This window comes from Choloepus didactylus, chromosome 4 (assembly GCF_015220235.1).
Source record: "Choloepus didactylus isolate mChoDid1 chromosome 4, mChoDid1.pri, whole genome shotgun sequence".
Lineage (NCBI taxonomy): Eukaryota > Metazoa > Chordata > Mammalia > Pilosa > Megalonychidae > Choloepus > Choloepus didactylus.
In genome coordinates, this window is record NC_051310.1 from 11,403,688 (window position 1) to 11,420,313 (window position 16,626).

The 16,626-nt window shown below is 44.4% G+C and overlaps 1 long non-coding RNA gene across 1 annotated transcript; it reads right to left on the bottom strand.

Annotated features, from left to right (window-relative positions):
- Positions 1–2,420: 2,420 nt before the first annotated feature.
- LOC119531098 lies at positions 2,421–7,603 on the bottom strand. The gene is made up of 3 exons (XR_005216213.1): positions 7,519–7,603; positions 4,202–4,368; positions 2,421–3,109 (listed from the first exon to the last, which is right to left on the bottom strand). It is a non-coding gene; the product is annotated as an uncharacterized LOC119531098 (long non-coding RNA).
- Between the last annotated feature and the right edge of the window lie 9,023 nt (positions 7,604–16,626).

Below are 16,626 nucleotides of genomic sequence, written 5' to 3' on the forward strand. Positions count from 1 at the left end.
GCCTGGGAGTTGACGGGGCCCAGGACTGCTTGATCCCTGCCAACACCAACTCTGGATCAGGACCAGGCCCGGCACCTCCAGCAGACTGGTGGGCACAGAGAACCGCCAGCCCAGGGCCTCGATGTCTTCATCCACCTCTGCTACTGCACCTGCTGCCCAGAATGCCCCCAGAGGTCCTCACCCTATAAAGGAGGTGGGGTGGGCCCCACAGGAAAGAGAGGCTGTCTCTGAACAGGCAGAGACAGTGAATCCAGCCCCTGACACTGAGAGCCTGGGAGGTGAGGGGACTTGCTCAAGGACACAGGGAGACAGCACTGAGGCCCTGGCACCCTGGTCTCCACACACAGGGGGAGGCAGGAGGAGAAGGCAGGGCCACTCAATCTACCGGGAGGGTTGGGACTCAGCCCATGTTAGCGTCAGAGAAGGAACCTGGGGCCCAGACTCCAGGAAACCCCCCAGTTGCTCAACAAATAGACTGTGGACTTACGCTGCCTGACATTGAAGCTTACTACAAAGCCACAGTTGTCAAACAGTATGGTATTGGCACAAAGACAGACATACAGATCAATGGAATCAAACTGACAATTCAGAAATCAACACCCAGATCTACGGTCGACTGATTTTTGATAAGGCCCTCAAATCCACTGAACTGGGACATAACAGTCTCTTCAATAAATGGGGCTGGGAGAACTGGATGTCTATAACCAAAAGAATGAAAGAGGACCCCTACCTCACAACCCTACATAAAAACTAACTCAAAGTAGATCAAAGACCTCAATATAAGAGACAGGAGCATAAAACTCCCAGAAGATAACACAGGGAAACATTCAAGACCTTGTATTAGGAGGCAGATTCTTAGACCTTTCACCCAAAGCACAAGCAACTAAAGAAAACATAAATAAATGGTAACTCCTCAAAATTGAAAGCTTCTGCACCTCAAAGGAATTTCTCAAAAATGTAAAGAGGCAGTCAACTCAATGGGAAAAAAATATTTGGAAACCATGTATCTGATAAGAGACTGGTATCTTGCACATATAAAGAAATCCTATAACTCAAGAATAACAGTACAAACAGCTCAATTATAAAATGGACAAAAGATATGAGAAGACATTTCTCTGAAGAGTAAATACAAATGACTAAAAAACACATGAAAAAATGTTCATCTTCACCAGCTCTTAGGGAGATGCAAATCAAGACCACAATGTGACAATATCCCACACCATTTAAAATGACTGACTTTAAACAAACAGGAAACAACAAATGCTGGACAGGATGTTGAGAAATTGCAACTCTTATTCATTGTTGATGGGACCATACAATGGTACAGACACTCTGGAGGACAGTTTGGCTTTTCCCCAGAAAACTAGGTATCGAGTTACCCTATGACCCAGCAATTTCACTCCTTGGTATATACCAGAAAATCTGAAAGCAGTGACAAGCACAGATCTTTGCAAACCAATGTTCACAACAGCATTGTTCACAATTGCCAAGAGATGGAAACAATCCAAATGTCCTTCGACAGATGAGTGGATAAACAAACTGTGGTATAAGCACATGGTAGAATATTATGCGGCAGTAAGAAGGAACGAGGTCGTAAAACATATGACAACATGGACGAACTTTGAAGACATAATGCTGAGTGAAATAAGCCAGACACAAAAGAAGAGACTGTCTCTGTAATCACTAATGTGAACTCTGTGAAACTCCATACCAGACAAGTCCTAAAACCCAGAGGCAACAGCTGCTTTAACATCAACTATCAGGTGCGGCCCCTTCCCCATACCATTGCCACCCCCTTTTAATATGAACAAGTTAGGGTGCTCACTGCCTAGACTCTGCTGAAGATGGAGAAAGATTAAGTCAAAGGAAGGAGCAGCGACAAACAAGGTAACAGTGAACAAAGGTCTAGGAATACGGAAGCTTTATATAGTTACATACACACTTTTGGAAGTGGGGCTGTTGGAAGGGCTGCAAGGAGGGAAATGACATGGTGGAACCGTAGGCTACTGCAGCCCTTGGCATTTGTTCTATAGCTGCTCATTGAATTGTGCCTTGAAGGTCTTCTCTTTTCTTTATATACCTTGTACTGCATAAGGAAAGACCTGAAATTGTGGAACTGTAACCCATAACAATTTTGGAAATTATCTATATGACTACTTGTTGAGCTGTACATCAAGAGATATTTTACAGTAACAGAAATGGCTGAAGCTGTGAAACTGCGACCCATGACGTTCTTTGAAATTTGCTTTCTAACTACTTGTGAAATCATCCAGTGAAACTTATCACTGTTGTGTACATATGTTAGAGTTCACAAAAAAGAAAAAAATGGAAAAAAAATGGACTGTGAGTATGAGGGACGAAAGGGGGGAGGGAGGGAGGGAAGGAGGGGGGTAGAAGAAGGGAGAAGAGCAGAGGGAGAAGGAAAGGCGGGAAGCAGGGAGGGAGGGACAGAGAGGAGGGGGAGAGTCTGGGTATTATGAACCCATCTGGGGCATATAAATCAATCCAAAAGCAAGAGCCTCATTTTCATCCTAATTTAAAACACACAAAAAATATACATATGACGTTTAGAAAATCTGAACATCGACTGGATACTTGATGATACGAAAGGATTATTAATTGTTACTTTTTAAAGGGATGATGCCTGTATTTTAATCGTGTTACTTACAAAAATATTTTAGAGATAGAAACTGAAATATTTATGGATGAAACAATCTGTCTAGAATTGACTTCAACATAATCTGGGCTAGGGAAGTGGCAAAGGCTTATAGCATACTTCCTCCTTTTGTCTATACTTGAACTATCCCTTACTGCAAAGTTCAGAGTAAGCAAACACTCACTTTCTCCCTTCAGGGGTGGCCCGGCCCTGCCAGCGGCTCAGGGTGCAGTTCCCATCGCCATCAGGGGGCTCTCCGGGTTTGCCCTTGGGGGTGGCCCCACCTCGCCCTCCTCCACACAGCTCCCTCCTGCTGGCTTCACTTCCCAGGAGCAGCAGCAGGCTGTGAGGCAGGAGACCCAGGTCCTGGGGTCCCTGGGGCCACCCAGGCCCAGCTGTTGAGATGAAGATCACCTGGCCATGTGGGATGGTGCACTTGTAGCATTTGATCACCTGGTCAACAAAGAACATCTCACTGTGGTTGGAGGCAAAATGGCAGAACTCGTAAAGGGAGGAGTTGGCCGAGGCCGGCTTAATGAGACAGATCTTTTCACGCTGCCAACAAGAGGCCATTAGCAGTGCCCCCATCCTGGGGATGCTGGGATCTTAGAAAGCTTCTAGGTATACGTGACCCCAGCAGGAACTGGGCAACACCCCATAATCACACATGCCCACGTTTCTGCAGCCCTCCAAATGGACATGTGTCCCAAAGGGGTACATAAACCCTGTAACTGAGGGAGTTATAAAAAGCTCCACTTTTTGGAACTGTTGGATCTTGGTCTGGGTTAAGGTGGCCACTACTTCCATTGTCAGCATTTGCCAGGCCCCATCATGCTCTACACCTTCACAACAGTGAGATGCCACCCAGTGAGATGGGCCCAGAGGGTCGCCAGGGTGACCTGCTCAGAGCCTTGCAGAGTCAGGATCAGAAGCTGAGCCCCCAGTTCATGCACCATCTATTCTGGAGAAAACCAGTTTGGGGCTGGTTGAACCCCGGACTTTGGGTCTCATCCCCCACCCCAAGTTTTTTCATCATGTTGCTATTTACATCACATTTTCCCTTCTGGCCTCCCTAATTTTGCCCCAGTGATGAGCCTCCCAGCTCTCCTCTGATTTGTGGGTGTCCCCAGCATCCCCACCTGGCTGGTTTCTCTAGCCCCCACACCACGTTTCCAGGATGTGGCCCTTGCATGCCCCGGGGGAAATAACACCTTGTCCGCACTTCCAGGAATTCTCCCCAACACCCTCCCTTAGGCACTTGGTCATTTCTCAAGAGGCTTTCACCAAATCCTCTCAGGTGTCTCTGTCTCACTAGACAAAGGAGAAATGGCATGTTCTTCTCCGGTCTGGGGCGGCACCCCCACCCCTCCACCCACAAAGGACTCCCTGCCATCCCCAGTGCCTGAAATTCTCCCCAGTCCCTCCTGTGCGGTAACATCCCATCTTAGGCCCCCCATGTTTAGAGCACATGTGGTCTCCAGACCATCTAGAGGTTGGACTATGGGCTTCCTGAGGGCCCGGGCAGGCCAAGGTCCTGAGGCTCACCTTGAGCACGTGGAACCAGGCAGAGACACCTCATGAACCGATGAGGATGTCAGTGTAGCTGTCCTTCACACACGTCAGGCAGGACTCGGGCACTTTGGGTTTAGCCAGCAAAGCATCGTCAGGCCAGTAGTTTTCTCCCCAAGGCTGTTTTTTACAAGCTGGACCTTCTGGTCATGGGGAGAGAGACAATGGTCAGTGACGACAAGAATGTTTACCACCGTTTTGGAAGCAATGGGATGTGAAAGGTACTCTATGAAGTCCTTCCTGCACTTTACTTCACTGCCTGGGAAGCAGGTGCCATTGCTCCCGCTTTACAGATGAAGAGACTGAGGTTCTGGGAGGGCAGGAGTGAGCCAGGCCACAGCACTGACTCTTGGCTGATGGATACAAAGCACAGAAGACCAGACGAGAAGCCTAGAGAGCCCAGCTCTGGGCTCAGAAGAGAAAAAAGCCATCCCACAGTAAACGTATCCTTTCCAGGTAAACCAGAAAGCAGCCATTTCCAAGCCATCCTCCATGAGTGTGGTGGGCAATTTGCACTGAAAGACAATATTGTTTCTCCTGCACAACACAAGCACCTCCCAGAGTCTCTGCAGCAAAAGCCGCCGCTCCCCAGGGGACACGGCAAGGTGTACACAACTACCACCTCCGTTCACTCTCAAATCCACCAATCCACCTCCCGGGAGGATGGAAAAGGTTACGGGGTCTCTAATTCAATGAAATGCCACTGTCTTGGATAAAATAGTTTTAGTGGCTGAGAGATTTCAAATGGAGTCAAGAGGTCCCTCTGGTGGACATTCTTATGCACTATATAGATAACACCTTTTAGGTTTAAATGTGTTGGAATAGCTAGAAGTTAATACCTGAACTACCAACTCCAACCCAGCAGTCTGGACTCCTGAAGACGATCATATAATAACGTAGATTACAAGGGGTGACAGTATGATTGTGAAAACCTTGTGGATCACACTTCTTTTATCTAGTGTATGGATGGATGAGTAAAAAAATGGGCATAAAAACTAAATGACAAATAGGGTGGGATGGGGGGATGGTTTGGGTGTTCTTTTTTCAATTTTATTTTTTATTCTTATTCTGATTCTTTCTGATATAAGGAAAATGTTCAGAAATAGATTGTGATAACTATATGATTGTACTGTGAACAGTTGATTGTATACCATGGATGATTGTATGGCATGTGAATATATTTCAATAAAACTGAATTAACAAAAAAAATTCCAAGTACTGCATTATAAACATTCAAGTCAGCAATACCTATGGAGAGACCAACTCAATATGGCTGAGAATCAGGTCTCAGTGTCCTCGGGCAAAAAGGACACTGGCAGGTCTCAGCCTCCACTCCAGAAATTACGGCCATCATTGGTCAAAACCACATCAGCTCAGGCAAGACAGTGAGAAATCAAAAGCCAGGACCTGGCCCACTGTAACCCCAGCGGCCTCAGGTACAGCCACTCTTCATTAAAACGTCTATAGGTTCCCATCTGCTGTCACTCTCCCTCCCCAAGGAGCCCACATGTACCCACGATGTGGTCTCGTGGCCCCTCCTTCCTCCCATCCATCCTGGAACCCCCAAAAGCCCCAGAAGAGAAGAGAGTCCACCTTCCCCAGCCAGCCTGGCACCCTCACAACCCAGCCACACCCTGTATCCTTTCCCATACTGCAGACGCGTCACAGAGACCCCAGAAACCCTTTCCCCTGAATCCGAGTCCCTGCCTGGACTGCTCATCAGACATCAAAGCCAGCCTGTTCTCCTGTGCAAATGCTGCTGCTCCCTGCACCCTCCAACAACTAGGAGGGTCATCTGCCCATCTGCGGAAGTCACCCTACGTTCCCTGATGTTTTATGAATAATTACCATGGTCATGGGGTGGGAGCAGAAGTAGGAAAGGCAAAACAAATAATCAAAATGTTGAAGTAACGATGGGGTTGGCAAGATAACTGAGATGAGATGTAACTGTCAGGAAGAAGTCTTAAATTGATAAGCTCAGGAGAGTGGCTTCAACAGTGTTGGAAAGAGAATACTGAACTACCAGACAGGTCACAGAAACTGGGCTATTTGGAAGAGGCGATTAGCACAAGGGAAAGGATTAAGATGTAAGTCGAAAGAGAAAAAAATAAGGAACTTCTGAGTAGGGAAACCGGATCACAATCATTCCTCACCAATGACTAACAACATAAAAACAAAAGCTGCTAAGTTAAAATAAAAATAAATTAGCCAAAGCTTTACCAGAAACATCCAAACAAGGGAAGATGTGCAGCCTTGTGCAAGAAACTTCAAAAGGCGGCAACCAAAGGATTTTAAGATTCTAACACAGTTTCTAGCCCTCCCTCGGCACCACCCGCCAACCTCATGCTCAGCAGTAGAGGAACTGGTGAATTGCCCAAAACCTGCAAGTTCTCATAAACACCCACACATTTGAATAATCTCATCTTTTCCTCTCTTCTGATGGTGGAAGGATGGGAAATGGTTGCCGGGGAGAGATGAACAAAACATGAGAAACAAACAACTGAGGATGACTCTCTTTCATGAACTGTATAGATTGTAGGGCTCCAAGCTGAATGGTAGGAAGAATAACCCAATTGAGAGGATACCCACAATGGGAATAAACTACACCCATACTAGGTTGAGAGAAGCCTGGCAAGGAACATTTGACAAAATTTCAAACGAATTAGCGGAATCAAGTTCTTCCTACAAAGGCTGTATACAAGTCCAGTGGAGCACTTCCCCTCCTCCTCTTTCATGCATAATATCTGAGCTTCAAACTATACTTGGAGGGGAAGAAAAAATAGGTCTAAGATAAGCTGGGAAAGGAATCAAGGGTAACGTACCAATACTATATGAAAATAAATAAAAGGTTGGGATGGAGATGCCCATGCTGAGGGTGAACAAGAAGAAATGTACGGCAATTATGGAAACTAATAGAACAACTCAAACACAGAGAGCATAACACATGAAAGACAAGTAATCCGGTCTTAAAGGAAATACAGTCCAAGGAACAGAAGAAAATTCTCCATGAATGCTTCACATCACAAAACAAATTGACAAAAGAACATAACAAGAACATGAAGTCAGTAAAATGAAAGCTGAAGGATAAGATGGCAAAACAACAAAATGAGATGAAAAGAGAGATTTTAAAGTGAAGGAAATGAATTAAGGACCAAAATAATACCAATATGAGAGCATTAATAAAATAGGAATATCAATAAATAGACATTAAAGAAAATAACATTAATAATAAAGGACATGCTTAGATAAATATAGGCCATGAAGAAAAAAAGATAAAAGCAATTCAAACATACCAAGTATGGAGACAAAGATGGCACAACATAAGGATAACAGGTAACGTCAAAGTTCAGAAACCTGTAACAGAAAAAATTAAATGTGTTCAAAGACATAATTAAGAGATTTTCCCTGAAAGAAGGAAGAATAGAATCTGAAGACTAAAAAGGCACCCTGTTTTCCAGGAAAAAAAAAATGATGCAGAATTATGGACACTATATTGTTCTCTGATTAAATTGCTAAATCTCAAGGAAGAAGAAAGAATTCCTCTGTCATCTAGGTGATATGATGGGGGAAAATTATGCTGACTTTCAACAGCAGTATTTAATGCCAGAAGGTAGTGATGCCATTCTGAGGGAATGAAAGTGTGACCCAAGAATATTATATCCAGCCAGGTTGTAAGTCAACTACAAAGGCAATAGGCAGGAATTCTCAAGCAGGCAAAAAATCAGAAATAGCAGCACCAGTGAGTCTGTAACTTGCACACCAATTTGATGGAGAAATTAAATCAGCAAAGAGTTGAATCAAAATAAAATATCCATGGCTACAGAAACATGGCAAAATGACTGGTGGTAGATATTGAAATCCTTTAAATACAGATCTGAGACTATAGAACTGTGAAAATTATCGTTGCAGCAATATAGTAATTGATGTAAATAATGTAAACCTTGACTATGTAAAAACACTAATTAAGAAAAATGTAGAATTTGCGGGAAGGTAGTAGAAATACCCAACTGCTGATTTCCTCATCTTTTAGAGTAGTGAATAAACTGATGCTATCTAAAATTGAAATATAAGTAGGTAAAGAGGAAAAAAATAATAAATTCCACATCAATGACTTTTTTTTTTGTAATTGTTTCTCTTAATCATACAAGAATCTTACAGGAAATGCTCTCTCTTACATTCATCTGATGTTCAGAAAGTCCTTTATATTCACTTTGGTTTCTTATTCGTTCGTTAAATTCAAGGAAAATAAAATCTAAAACATTCCATTAAAACATATATAATATAATCCTATTTTTATAAAATTATTTCTATCTAACTGTATCTTCCTATCTGTGCATGTGTATATATGCACACACATATATCCCCATATAAACACATACATATATATATATACACATAACATATAGAAAGAGAAAAATAGAATTTGATGCCTGGAGTGATTTCATCTAATTTAGTTATAGGTATTTCTGGGTGGTGAGATTTTTGAATGATATTTTACTTTCTTCTTTGCACTTTTCTTTACCAGTTGAATTTTTTTTTATGAGCAGGTTTCAGTTAAAAAACAATATCCAAACGTATTATAATGCAACAGTAATCAAGACACTGCAGTACTAACATACAGACATACAGATCAATGGAATAGAATTGAGATTCCAGAAATAAACTCAACATCAATGGTTTTCTTCCTTTTTTTTTTTTTTTTAGTTTTCATAGGTAAGGTTTATTGATGATGATATTTGAGGATGTTATTAATATTGGTTAAGATGTCAAAACACACTAAGGTTAACAATATAATGAAAGTCAAAAAAAGATGAGAAGAAAACAAGAAAAAGTGCAATGGAGTTATCTATTGACTTTTTAGCCCTCTTATTTGTATTCTCTTCAAAGTTCCAGAGGGGATTTATCAATAGAAAAACTTCACCCCTTCCCCTAATGGGCAAGGAGAAGTTCGGGATGATGTCACTTCCCTATTTTTCCTCGTACATTTAACCAAAGGCACTGATCAACCCAGAGAAAGCAGGAAAGGAACACAGAGGTTTCCCCTGGCAGAGAAGAGGTGAGACTGATGGGGAAAAAAATATGTAAATTAAACAGAGACTTTTAGAGTCCACTGAGCTCAGAATACTGGAAAAAGGTTGTCCCAAGAAAAGGAAAACACACAATACTGGGTACCAACTCTGGTTCTTGCCTGGTGAACTGCAGGACTGGTGACTGGCTATGAAAAGGGGATTTCTTTTTTTCCTTTTTTTCTCTCATACTAAGTAGCTCATAAGAGAAAGCCTCGGGCATTTTCAGTTGTTTGCACCTACCCAGGCAAGGGTAGAGTTAAGATACAGAGTCAAAGAAAAAACTCAAATGTATGTGATAATTCCCTAAAGGGATTATCTTCCATAGGAAAAGGGTGGGTGGGGCCAAGCTCAAGTGGCAGCTATACCTCAGAGAACTCAGACCCCAGGATCTGTAGGGAAAAAAAAAACAGAAACACCTTTAGCTTGGCTTGCGATACCCTCGGTCCCTGAACAGGACAGGGCCCACTGAGAATTAAATGCAACCCACCTCTTCATGCCAGTGGGAAGCTGCAGGCTGACAAGCACCACCTGCTAGGTAGGATAGGAAAAGCACAGTGTCTAGAGGCCTCACAGAAAAGTCTGACAATCTTCTGGGTCTCACCCTCAGGGAAACATGATACTGAATACAGCCTCCTCTGAGACCAGGGCCAGTCTGATCTGGGAAAATGTGATTGGGGTAATCAAGGAAATTAGATGCCTGGACAACAAAAAAATTATGAATCACACGAGAAAAATGAAGATCTGGTCCAATCAGAGGAACAAACTTACACTTCAACTGAGATACAGGAGTTGAAACAACTAATTAAAGATTTTTGAACAAATATGCTTAAGTCAATTCAAAAATCAAAACAACAAGTTGAGGAAAGATGGCAAAAGAGACTTTGTGGTGGTGAATGCAAAATGATATTATACTGGGAATCACTGTTTACTTAGGGTGGATTGTATGTGTGTGAATAAAACTGTTTAAAAATAAACAGAGGATACCAGTGCTGGAGAAAATGTGGAGAGAGGGATGTATCTATTCCCTTTTGGTAGGGAAGTAGACCGGTACAGCCCAGCTGGAGGGCAGTGTGGTGGTTCCAAAGGAAGCTAACAATGCGGCTGCCATATAGTCCTGCAACCCCATTATTGGGTAGATACTTGGAAGAACTGAGAGCAGGGTCATCACTGAACATTGCACACTGGTGTTTATGGCCACAGTATTCACAATTTGCGGTGGATGGAGGTGGCCTAATGGTACATCAATTGATAAACCAAATGGCAAACTATGGTGTATACATACAAAGGAACACTGAACAGCAGCAAGAAGAAATGAAGTTGTGAGGTATGCAACTAGGTGAATGGACCTTGAGGACAGTATATTGAGTGAAATAAGCCAGAATAAAAAAGACAAACATGATGCCTCACTAATATGGACTAACTATAATGTGCAAACTCCGAGATTTGAATCTGAGAGCAAAGGTTTTCAGGGGAAGGCTTATTGTAAAGGTTCCAAGATTGTAAGCTTTAACAGCAGTCACATCTATTCATGAGCTTTAGTAATGGTGTCTAAAGTCTGAGATGCTGAGCTCCTTGTGTGTAACCTGGTCAGTCCCTGGAACTTTGTGTATCTGTGTGACACCTGAGACTCAGAGCCAGGGTTCAGCAGCTATGAATGTCAGCATTACTCCATACAGCAAATGTTAAGAAGCTTAAAAAGAGATCAGACTTCAATTAGATATATGAATGAGATATGGAGATATTTCATATCTCTCAATTAGGATATAAAATGGAGATCTCTCTCCATTTGAGACATTTCATATGGAGTTGAGAGGTCATTCTGGTGGACGTATTTATGCACTATATAAATAACACTTTTCAGGGTTTAATGTACTGGAGTAGCTAGAAGTAAATACTGGAAACTATCAAAGTGCAACCCGGTTGCCCTGACTCTTGAAGATGATTGTATAACAATGAAGCTTACAAGGGGGGACAGTGTGATTGTGAAAACCTTGTGGATTGCACTCCCTTTATCCAGTGTATGGATATACACGTACAGAACTGGGGACAAAAACTAAATGAAAAATAGGGTGGGATAGGAAGGATGATTTGGGTGTTCTTTTTATTTTTTATAATAATTATTCTTCTTTCTGGTGTAGGGAAAATGTTCAAAACTAGATTGGGGTAATGAATGCACAACTATATGATGGTACTATGACAGTTAATTGACACCATGGATGATTGTATCATATGTGAATATATCTCAATGAAACTGAATTTAATTTGAAAAGAAGTCAGGGTGAATTAAAGACATTTCCAGATAACTAAAAGTTGAATTCACTGACAGCAGATCTAAAATAGTGTCCTAGTTTGCTAATGCTGCAGAATGCAAAACGCCAGAGATGGATAGGCTTTTATAAAACGGGGGTTTATTTCACTACACAGTTACAGTCTTAAGGCCACAAAGCGTCCAAGGTAACACCTCAGCAATCAGGTACCTTCACCGGAGGATGGCCAGTGGTGTCCGGAAAACCTTTGTTAGCTAGGAAGGCAGCTGGCGTCTGCTCCAAAGCTCCGACCTCAAAACGGCTTTCTCCCAGGACGCTCCTCTCTAGCAAGCTTGCTCCTCTTCAAAACATCACTCCCAGCTGCACTCTCTTTCTTCCCTCCAAGTCAGCTCATTTATATAGCTCCACCTATAAGGGCCCACCCTGAATGGGCGGGGCCACGCCTCCATGAGAACATCTCATCAGAATCATCTCCCACAGCTGGGTGGGGCACATTCCAAGCAAATCCAACCAGCACCAAAACGTCTGCCCTACACAAGACCACAAAGATAATGGCATTTGGGGGACACAATACATTCAAACTGGCACATTCCACCCTCTGGAACCCAAAATGACATTATCTTTCCAAATACAAAACACATTCATTTCATCACAATATCACAGAAACTTACATCATCTCAGTAACAATAGTCAAGTACAAAATCCCATCAAAATCAATTTAGGCATGGTCAGTCCCAAGGCACAATCTTTCTTTAGAACTTAGAACAAGTTACGTGCTTCCAATATACAAAGGAGGGACATTCATAGGATAAACATTCCCACTGCCATAAGGAGAAACAGTAAGGAAAACAGGGTTAACAGGAGCAAAACAGTTCTTAAAACCCGCAGGACAAACTCCATTAGATTTCAAAGTCCAAGAGTCATTTACAGAACAATGTTGCATCCTTGGGGCTTGAGAGAGCGGGAGCCTAACCCTTCCTAAGGGCCTTTTCGGCAGCCCTTTCCTCTCCAAACGCTTAGGTGAGTGCTCCAACATTTCCACACATTGGGGAGACCACCTTCTCGGCCCCACCCTCCTCAAACCTCGGGGCAGCTCCCGGATTCCCTTCCATCTCCAGGGCACATGCTCAACCCCTTCAGAACAGTGTGGTGGCAGCCAGGCTCTCCCCAATTCCCTGGGAATGTGCTCCACCCTCTTTGGGACCTCGGGTGGCAAAACTCTTCCAGAGCATCGAGGTGGAATGCCCACCCTCGACCTCCGGGGCAAACTCACGCTTTCCATGCGTGTGGGCTGCTCCACTCTCCCAGCCCAAGGCCTCTTGACTCCAGACCTCAACCTCCATGGCTCTGTGTTTGAAGAAATTTTTCCTGCAATTTGTTCCTTGTCTGTCTCCTCCAGTCCAGACTGGCAATGGCTCTGTCTATAAATTTCTCGCAAAAATTCTGTTGGCTTTGCATGAAGCACACAGGGGTCAAAGCCATCAGACAATAGGAGTTTCCACAAATCCTTTCTGGATAATTCCATCTCCAATCTTGGCTTGTACTGAAATGGCAGCTGGGTTCCATGTTTGGTTACATCCTCACATTGGGCTGTAGCTTCTGGGATTCCACTCCCTGGAAGCTCATAATTTTCCAAGCCATCAGCTTCTGGTTTCTTTGAACCCAAGAGTTCAGTTCTAAGTTTATCTCTCTCTGCTCGCATTTTACTATAAGCTGCAAGGAGAAGCCAGGATACATCCTCCACATGTAGTCTGGAGATCTCCTCAGCTAAGTATTCCAGGTTGTTGCTTCCAGATTCTTCCTTCCATATGACACCAGGACTCAATTTTGCCAAATTCTCTGCCACTTTAAAACAAGGATCGCCTTTCTTCCAGTTTGCAACAACATATTCATCATTTCTGTTCAAGACCTCGTCAGAAGTATCTTTAGAGTCCATATTTCCATAAACAGTCTCTTTAAAGCAGTTTTGGCCTTTTCTATCAAGCTCCTCACAACTCTTCCAGAAACTCCCCATTATCCATTTAAAAAGCCGTTCCAACATGTTCGGTATTTGCAAACTCAGCAGCAAAAGCACCTTCACCGGAGGACGCCAGTGGTGTCCGGAAAACCTTTGTTAGCTAGGAAGGCAGCTGGCGTCTGCTCCAAAGCTCCGGCCTCAAAACGGCTTTCTCCCAGGACGCTCCTCTCTAGCAAGCTTGCTCCTCTTCAAAACATCACTCCCAGCTGCACTCTCTTTCTTCCCCCCAAGTCAGCTCATTTATATAGCTCCACCGATAAGGGCCCACCCTGAATGGGCGGAGCCACGCCTCCATGAGAACATCTCATCAGAATCATCTCCCACAGCTGGGTGGGGCACACTCCAAGCAAATCCAACCAGCACCAAAACGTCTGCCCCACACAAGACCACAAGGATAATGGCATTTGGGGGACACAATACATTCAAACTGGCACAAATAGGAACACTGTGGTTTTCAGTCATGAGTTATGTTGCTTTTGAGGCACTGTGTGGAAGCATGTTTGGCTGTCACTAATCAAGGGTATCGGGGCGTCGCTGACATATAGTGAATAGAGGTCACAGATGCTGGGTACCGCACAGGACAAGCACCGCCTACCCATCTCCACACAGCAGCATCATGTGAGTAGTGCCGAGCTCGAGAACGCAGGGTCTAGAGGAGTTGTTCAAGAACATGAGGTCATGGGAAAACACAAAGGGAGATTCCATCATTTCTTCCCAGATTCGTGCTGAAACAGAGCCAGCAGTCTCCAGCCAGATGTTAACTGCACACGCCTAAGAAAGATCTTAGATCTCAGTGCCAGGTAAGCACATTGTTAATTGTAGGTGGGCCTCAAGTGCTCCATGGATTATAGCCTTGAAAATGTTCTGGCAACCTCAATAAAGAAACTAGAGTGAGTTACTGAATTAAACAGTGTTTCTACTCTGCCATATTCAAAGATAAACTTTTAAAATGCAATGTTCTGTAGTTTCTTTTTATGGTTAGGGATAATCAACATGGTATTTTTAGATCTTTAGGACAGAATCAGAACTACCATTTCTTAATACAATGGTTTTCAAACAAACGGTATGTTATTGGGACGGTACACTTTTTAAATACTATATTTAATTTGCTTTTCTCTAAATATTTCCATTTTGAAAAAGAAAACATTCACATCATTTCACTGTACTCTCTTGTGTGTTATTAATAACAGTAGGTTTTGAAGGTGGGGCAATTTAGCTAGTCCTCTAGAGTAACTCGTAAATACCCAGGAACAACTACTAAATAGTCTGGAACAACTGATGGGGCAATACCTGTGACTGGAAACAAATTGTACACCAGTCTGGAATGGGTGGAAAGGCTGAGATCACAGCACAGAACTGTAAATAAAGCACCCCAAACTGCAGAGCTGGCACCCCTTCCCCACTGGCAGAGCAGGCTGAGTAGGAACACTTCCCTGCGGGAAAGATAGGCAGTCTTTAGGAGTAAGGGACAGTAATTCTACCAAGCTCCAAACGTGGTTTTAATTAACAAATTTGGGCTACTGAAAACAAGCTTCAAGAATCAAGGTCACTGGGTTGTAGTTCAGTAGTTTCAAGTATTTCCCTCTAGCCATTCCAGCACACTAAAAACTACAGAGTGGTATCTGTATAGTGCGTAATACCCTCCAGAGTGACCTCTTGAGTTCATTTGAAATCCCTCAGCCACTAGAACCTTATTTTGTATTATGTCTCTTCCGCCTTTTGGTCAAGAAGATCCTCTCAGTCCTACAGTGCTGGGTCCGGGCTCATATCCAGAAGTCACTTCCTGCATTTCTAGGGGATTTACACCCCCTAGATATAAGCACAGATATACCCAGAGGAAGCAGGAAATGGACTCTGGGGTCTCTCCCGGCAGAGAGGGGTGGAGCTGACAGAAAAAAATAAATAAAAGCAGAGGCTTTTGGTGATGGCTGAGCTCTGAATACTGGCAAATGGCTGTGTCCCAAGAAAAGGGGCACAGAGAGCTGGATACCAACTCCAGTTGACCAGTGAAACTGGGGGCTAGGGACTGGCTCTGAAAAGGGGACTTCTTTCCTTTTTTTTCCTCACCCATCCTAAGTAGCTCATTAGAGAAAACAGGTATTTTCAGTTGTCAGCACTGACCCAGGCAAGGGTGGAGTTAGAGAGAGTCAGACAAAGGAAGAATTCAAATATAGGAGATAATTCCCTAACGGGTGTCTCTTCCCTAAGTAAAGGGGGGGGCATGGTACAGTTGAAGTGGTGGCCCTCCCTCAGGGAATTCAGATCCTAGGGCCTGGGGTGGGGGTGGGGAACCAAAAACAACTTAAGCTTGGGTACTGACACCCTCGGCCCCTGGCCAGGACAGGGTCTGAGAAGAATTAAAGGCACCACAAGCCCTCGATGTAGGGGCTTTCCACTGTGAGGCTAGTTGCTGCAAGGGAGAGGCTAAACCTACTTACAATTTTGCCTAGGAGGTCCCCCTGGACAGCCTCATTGTTGCTCAGATGTGGCCCCTTCTCTAAGCCCCCTCGGCAGGGTAACTCACTACCCTCCTCCCTACATGGGACATGACACCCAGGGCGATGCGGCAACCGCACCCCTGAACACTGCACGTCCCAGGCCGCGGCCCCACTTCAACGCAGGGAACCAAGGACAGGCCCAGGTGGAACCCCCAGCCCGACACCCTCCCGCAAGGAAGGCCGGCCCCCGCGCCTGCAGAGACGGATCAGGTCCCTGCCGAGGAACTGGGTGCACAGGGAGCACTGGAGAGACGGGGAGGGGGAGGCACCAGGTTCCCTGGGTCACCGACTCCCCAGGAGGATGCATCTGCCTGGCGGGTGTTCTGCTTGCGGCCGTGGGACCAAGGCGGCTCTGGGAGCAGGTGAGGAACCCCCTCTGGCACTCCGGGCCGAGCCCGTGTCCCGGGGCCTCCCCTCGCACAGCCCTGGTGCCACCCAGTTGCTCCCCGGGAGATGGCAGAGGGACGTGACCTCTGCACCTTTCACTCTAAATGCAGATGTGGTTCAAGGGGGCCCCATGAGGCTGGGAGGGAGGGTGCACCCGAGGGAG